The following is a 7,586-nucleotide window of genomic DNA, read 5'->3' on the forward strand; positions in this document are numbered from 1 at the left end:
CTGTTTTCACAAAATGTGATTCTCTGGGTGGAACACCTGGTGCTTTGCTTGAACCCAGGTGTCTTTCTTTTTGGCTTCTTCTTCTTCTTCTTCTTCTTCTTCTTCTTCTTCTTCTTCTTCTTCTTCTTCTTCTTCTTCTTCTTCTTCTTCTTCTTCTTCCTGATCATTTTCTTTTGCCAGTTTCAGGAAGCTGTCTTGGCTCTTAGCATGCTTGATGTGGTCAATCCACATATTAATTCTCTTGGTAGGAATCTTGTCCTTGACTTGCTTGTTTACGATCCCGCAGCAGAGTGATGTTGTAGACTCTTCTGGTTTTGCTGTGAAAAGTATGGAGTGCTTCAGGGATTAGGTTGTCATCCTCACTCAGGGGTCTTGCTAATCTTCTTTTTGTTCTAATTTTTAGTATATGTGCTGCCGAAATGACCATTCAACTGTTCATTATAAAATCATTTCTTCACAGAAGATGCAAAGGGGTATGGCTCCCACTGTACATACACTGGAATGGATCTGCTCAGGAGATACCAACATCTCATCCCTTTATTTCATAATAGAATCAAGTAATTTAGCCCTGGATTCCAGTCCAGAGTTGTTGCTTTCTTAATATGTTTGAGGGAATGATTTTTTTTTCTTTTCTCTCAAAAGATGGGTCTCTAATAACCATCCACAAAGAATCAAGACTCTGCCCTCGCAAAACCAGAAAAATAACAATGTAAAAATACTATAGTTTTGGAAGCTTTTTATTTTAAAAGAGATTTGTCACACATCTGTGCACATGTGTGTGGTTACCTGCAAAGGTCAAAAGAGGGCATGAGATCCCTAGAGCTGCAGGTGGTTTGTGCAGGTGGTTGTGAGCCATCTACCGTAGGTGCTGGGAATTAAACTCAAGTCCTCTGCTAGAGAAGGGTTAGGTCTTAACTCCTGAGCTATCTATCTCTCCACTTTCTAGAGCCATTAAAAAGAAATTACCTCTGATGCCATAACAAGGAACTCAACCTGAATCAAGTTCCATGACACGTTAAGGTGTCATGTAGATTCAGTGACATACAACACAGACTAGTGATCAATGAGTTTTTTGACTCATCTTGACAGTAGACTTTATATTTTGTAAAATTTAAATAGAGTATGCATTTTACTTTTCTGAACCATGCCACAGGGCAGCTCTTTCCAGCTTACCTGCCCCCAACAAGTCAGGCAAAGACAGGGATCACACTCTGAACGAGATTGGTATGTATCCCTACATGGAAAGTATGACCTAGCAAACTAACTGTTCCTATGGTCTATTCAAATCTCAGTCAGTAGTTCCTTCAGCTAAAAGTGCCCCCTGCTTTTTCAGAAGACAGAAGTTTGGTTCCCAGCACTTATGTCCACCTTTCAGCTTCTTGTACATCCAGCTTTAGGGGTCCAGGGGGTCCAGTACCCTCTTCTGTCTCTGAGGGCACCTGCACAGATATGTCCTACAATTGCACACACACACACACACCCCACACATATACACACACATATGTACATACATACACACATGAACACACACATACATATTCATACACTCATGAACATACACATATATACAAATAGTTATGGATGGAAAGTCCAAGAATCTAGTAGTTGCTCAGTCCTTCAAGGCTTGTTGTTTGAGCTGGTCTTCTGTAGAAGTAGGTTCCAACAGATGTGCTGGCAAGTAAATGCAAGCAGTCTAAGAGTGAATCTTCCTTCTTCCAATGTCCTTATGTAGGTCTCCAGAAGAAGGTATGGCCTAGATTAAGGTCTTGATACATACCTGGATCTGGAACTTGCTTTGTCCCAGGCTGACCTTCGGTTTAGAGATCTCCTTACCTCAGTCTCCTGAGATTAAGGGCATGTACTACCTTGCCTGGGACTAAGGTTTCATGACCACTGTGCTTCAGGATCTCCACATCAAGATCCAGGTCAGAAACTTGAGTCTTACAGCCTCAAGATTGGATCACAGGTGAGCCCTCCAATTCTGGACTGTAGTTCACCCCAAATGTAGTCAAGTTGACAACCAGGAATAGCCACTACAGGAAGGAAGGAAGAAAGGAAGGAAGGAAGGAAGAAAGGAAGGAAGGAAGGAAGGAAGGAGTGTCTATATTAAGAAAAATCAGCTCTCTGCCTGTCCCATTATTTCAGCTGTCTAATGCAAAAATCCTCAGTGTTACTGTCCTCTAATCAGCTTCTTGGCAAACTCAATGTTGTTCTAACATGTAAGAAGAAGGCTGGGGTCAGGCCTTAACTATTACACCAACCAGTTATGAGGTTAGAAAACAAATGCTAAATGTACATATCTCAACTTCTCTTAGCCTCTGTCTCTATTTCTCTCTAATAAGGGAGTCTCTCTTGGTGTCAGGTGTTACTGCTCAACTCACCCTTGAGTCATTTCAAAACCTTTCCTACCTCCTTCTCGATACAGACTGATGTTATAAAGAGCCATATGACTAGACCTCCCTTGAGATGAGATCTGGCTCCTGTGACCCAAGGGCCACCAGGAAATGAAGATATGGAAAGGAAGAAAGATTGCACCCTGCCTTCTGTCCTCTGCTTTGAAACCAACTGGAGAGAGGTGGCTGGGCTTGAGAGGACCATCTCTATGGCAAAACCCAACAGGTGTGAGGAGAAAAGTCAGCATTCTGAGGATAACAGAACCTGGCATCTCTAAGAACCTTTCCCCTCCACCACATAGCAAGGATCCCAGGGCTGCTCACCCATGGCTCTTATTATGCAAAGGAGTTGACTATTGATTTCTCTTTCCTTGTTTCTCACTTGCTTTCCCATTCTTCCCTTTCCTCTTCTTCTCTCCTCCCCTTCCCTTGTTTTTTCTGCCCTCCCCTTCTTCTTCCTTCCCCTTTCCCCTCTTCTCCTCTTCCTCCACTGTCTCCCTCCCAAACTGTTCAGTGGGATAGAGCCCAATACCTTGCCCATAGGCAAGCAATCTGCTATTGAGCTGTATTCCTAAACGTATATTTTCTGGTTATGGCCAAAGTCACGTTTTAAATTTCATGTGTCTCCATATAACTATGAATGAAGCACAATACAAAATTATAAGCTTTCTTAAAAAAAAACCTTACTTTGTAACTTGCCTGAGCACCTCTTGAGTGGGAATCTAGAGATGACAGTGTTTGCCCGATTGTTGAAAGGTGGCAACCCCCTTGCATGGCATTCGGATGGTGGTAGCATCTTTACAGAGTGATGATCCCTAAAGCCACTTTAAAAAGATCCTTTAAACAAAGTTGTCGTGTTATTTATTTGTGTTATGTGTTGGGTGTGTGTATGCCTCTGTGCATGTGTGTGTGTGAAGGGCAGGAGTTGGCTTGCATGAGTCAGAAGCTCTCTCTTTCCATCATGTGGATAAAACTCAGACCACCAGGCTTGGCAGCAAGCATCTTTACCCACTGAGTCATTTCACCAGCTCTAAAGATTCTCTTACAAAATCGACCAGATTAAATATTTTCCTTATTGCATACTTAGGGGATTTGTTTCCTGCCCTGTATTCTCTAGCCGAGGTGTCAATGGTGAAATAACAATAAAGTTGGTTAGTAGGAGAAAAACTCAGGAAATTATGATTTCAGAATAACTCATGTTTTGATGAGAATTGTATGGCCATAGGCACGGCTCATGTATAGGTACTCAAAAGATAATCATGAGGAAAGTCTGCTGAGAGTGGGGGTCACTGGGGTGGGTGGTCCCTCTTTCCCATGGGATCTAGAAAACTGAGGAGGCACTGCATGAGCAGGAGTGCCCTAGGAGCTCAGTCATAGGCACTGCCCCTCTCTGAGTCAGTTAATGGCTGTAGGGACAGACATTTTCTTCAGTAGTGGCGTAGACACTAATTTGTACATGCTCCTGTAAATAACCTCTCACATTCCAGGAATGTGGTGGCTCTTTACAAAGTCTAGGACAGAGCTGGAGAGACTACGTAGCTCACTGTCTGAAACCATTTTTGAGCTATCCATATTCTGGCTAGTTCTCAGGCAAGAGGTGTTCAGCACCATCAGATCAGATGTATGGCTTCCTGATGATGTCATTGTGCCCCAGTGTCAACTGATCTTGCTCTCTTTGAATTGCTGTAAATAGTGGGGCTTTCCGTAAACACACCATGACCACAGATCCCTATTTGACTAATACAACTAACTCTCTGCTCTGGGAACCCTTCCTTCCAGTTACTTTTATTCTTACTTGGTGTGCTTCCAAGATGCAATGCCGGCTCTGTCTCTCTCTTTTTGTCTCTGTCTCTGTCTGTCTCTATCTCTCTGTGTCTCTGTCTCTGTCTCTGTCTCTCTCTCTCTCCCTCTCTCTCTCAATGTTGTCTCTGGATGGCCTCAAGAATGACTTTGAACTTCTGATCTTCCCATCTCTATTTCTTTCTTTTTTTTTTTTTCCTCATTAAACTTGTTTTAATGGTCTCAAAATTCTGTGACAGATTTTTGGTCAAATTGTTTCCATTAAAAAGTACTGATTTTGAAAACTAATAACTTAAAACTGCCACACACACACACACACACACACACACACACACACACACACACACACACAAAACATTCTTTCCTTCTGAAGGTTTTACGATGCATTGTTATCATTAACCAGTCTTTTACTATTAAACTTAAATGGCCAATTGAGACAAACAGTTCTGAGACCGTTCATCCACCACTGATTAAGACTGGGGTGGCAGGTGTTAGGGGTAATATTCATTTAGCCTTCTGAGCTTTCTGGGCAGACTTGGTGACTTTGGCAGCTCCAGCAGCCTTCTTGTCCACAGCTTTGATGACAGCCACAGCAACTGTCTGCCTCATGTCACGAACAGCAAAACGACTAAGTGGAGGATAGTCAGAGAAGCTCTCAACACACATGGGCTTGCCAGGGATCATATCAACAATGGCAGCATCACCAGACTTCAGGAATTTGGGGCCATCTTCCAGCTTCTTACCAGAACGACGATCGATCTTTTCTTTAAGCTCAGCAAACTTGCATGCTATGTGGACTGTGTGACAATCCAGAACAGGAGCATAGCCAGCACTGATTTGGCCTGGATGGTTCAGGATAATCACCTGAGCAGTGAAGCCAGCTGCTTCCATTGGTGGGTCGTTTTTGCTGTCACCAGCAACATTGCCTCGTCTAACATCTTTGACNGACACGTTCTTTACATTGAAGACCACATTGTCCCCAGGAAGAGCTTCACTCAAAGCTTCATGGTGCATTTCAACAGACTTGACTTCAGTTGTTACATTGACTGGAGAAAAGGTAACCACCATCCCAGGTTTGAGAACACCAGTCTCCACTCGGCCCACAGGGACAGTGCCAATGCCTCCAATTTTATAGACATCCTGGAGGGGCAGTCGCAGAGGCTTGTCAGTTGGACGAGTTGGTGGTAGGATACAATCCAGAGCTTCCAGCAGCGTGGTGCCACTGGCACTGCCATCTTTGTGGGTGACTTTCCATCCCTTGAACCAAGGCATATTAGCACTTGACTCCAGCATGTTGTTACCATTCCAACCAGAAATTGGCACAAATGCTACTGTGTCAGGGTTGTAGCCAATTTTCTTAATGTAGGTGCTGACTTCCTTAACGATTTCCTCGTATCTCTTCTGACTGTATGGTGGCTCGGTGGAATCCATTTTGTTGACACCAACAATCAGCTGTTTCACACCCAGGGTGTAAGCCAGAAGAGCATGCTCGTGGGTCTGCCCGTTCTTGGAGATACCAGCTTCAAATTCACCAACACCAGCAGCAACAATCAGGACAGCACAGTCAGCCTGGGATGTGCCTGTAATCATGTTTTTGATGAAGTCTCTGTGTCCTGGGGCATCAATGATGGCCACATAGTATTTGCTGGTCTCGAATTTCCACAGGGAGATGTCAATAATGATACCATGCTCACACTCAGCTTTCAGTTTGTCTAAGACCCAGGCGTACTTGAAGGAGCCCTTTCCCATCTCAGAAGCCTCCTTCTCAAACTTTTCGATGATTTGTAGATCAGGTGGCCGGTTGTGGTGGACTTGCCAGAATCTACATGTCCGATTACGATGATGAGTCTTTTCCTTTCCCATTTTTGCTTTGAATTAGCAGTGGCTTTCACAACACCTGCGTTAGGACGGCAAACCTATTGCGAAAAAGCCTCCATTTCTTCAGTGCTGGAATTGCAGGCATGTTCCATCATACCTAGGGTATATGGTGTGAGGGATGGAGCCCAGGGCTTTCTGCTAGGTGAATACTATAATAATGACTGAGCCACAGCCTCACTGTCCGAGATGCACTTTTCACTCATGGTTTTTTAAGAAATAATTTTTAAAAATGGATAAAATAGTTAATGACACAGATCAAGCAAGATTACAGCAGACTGGTGCTTCTCACCTAGCCTGACCTGGGATTGCTCTTCCTCACCCTCGGATTGCTCTCCCTGGGATTGTTCGCCCTTAGTCTCACACCTCAGTTCTCACAGTTTCCTAACTCCTAGTCGGAGAGGAAATGGTAGCACTTGCTCTTCTGCCATAATGTGTTCTTTTGCCAAGGTGCATCTTGAACAACGACTCTGTCATCCACTGATACCAAGTTATATTAAAACAGTGAACCATGCCATTGTGTGAGACAGGAAATCACACTTAAATACTACTGAAGCCACAGCCTTCATTTTGAAAGGTTGATCTTTTATTATTTATTCTATCTTATTTTATTTTAGGGATAGCATCTCATGTAGCCCAGCTGATCTTGAGCTCAGTATGTACTGAGACCTGACCTTGAACCTCTGATCTTCCTGTCTTCACATCTTGAGTGATAGGATCAAAGCCATGATTGGCACACCTGATTATGCAGTGCTGGGAATCAAACTCTATTCACGTTAGACAAGTACTGAGCTATGCCCTAGCCCCAGGAATTTTATTTTTTTAAAAGATTTTTGATTAGATATTTTCTTTACTTACATTTAAAATGTTATCCCCTTTCCTAGTTTTCCCTCTGAAAACCCCCTATCCCCTCCCCACTCCCCCTGCTCACCAATTCACCACTTCTACATCCTGGCCCTGGAATTCCCCATACACTGGGGCATAGAGCCTTCACAGGACCATTCTCCTCCCATTGATGAATGACTAGGCCACCCTCTGCTTCACATGCAGCCCTTCCTCCATGTGTATTCTTTGGTTGGTGGTTTAGTCCCTGGAAGCTCTGGGGGTAGTGGTTGGGTCATATTGTTGTACCTCCTATGGGGCTGCTAACTCCTTCAGCTCCTTGGGTCTTTTCTCTAGTTCCTCCATTGGGAACCCTGTGCTCAGTTCAATGGTTGGCTGAGAGCATCCACCTCTGTTTTTGTCAGGCACGGGTAGAGCCCCTTAGGAGACAGCTATATCAGGTTCCTGTCAGCAAGCACTTGTTGGCATGTACAATAGTGTCTGGGTTTGATGACTGTGTATGGGATGGAACCCCAGGTGGGGCAGTCTCTGGATGGTCATTCCTTCAGTCTCTGCTCCACACTTTGTCTCTGTAACTCCTCCCATGGGTATTTTGTTCCCCCTTCTAAGAAGGACCAAAGTATCCACACTTTGGTCTTCCTTCTTCTTGAGCTTCATGTGGTCTGTGAATTGTAT

At 43.9% G+C, this 7,586-nt stretch overlaps 1 non-coding gene and 1 pseudogene across 2 annotated transcripts; both read right to left on the bottom strand.

The window, feature by feature from the left end:
• Positions 1-322: 322 nt before the first annotated feature.
• LOC115032382 lies at positions 323-424 on the bottom strand. Its single transcript, XR_003838063.1, has one exon. It is a non-coding gene; the product is annotated as a U6 spliceosomal RNA (small nuclear RNA).
• Positions 425-4,550: 4,126 nt separating this feature from the next.
• LOC110297050 lies at positions 4,551-5,964 on the bottom strand (annotated as a pseudogene). The gene has a single exon (XR_002378242.2). The product of XR_002378242.2 is annotated as an elongation factor 1-alpha 1 pseudogene (transcript).
• Between the last annotated feature and the right edge of the window lie 1,622 nt (positions 5,965-7,586).

This window comes from Mus caroli, chromosome 1, assembly GCF_900094665.2.
Source record: "Mus caroli chromosome 1, CAROLI_EIJ_v1.1, whole genome shotgun sequence".
Lineage (NCBI taxonomy): Eukaryota > Metazoa > Chordata > Mammalia > Rodentia > Muridae > Mus > Mus caroli.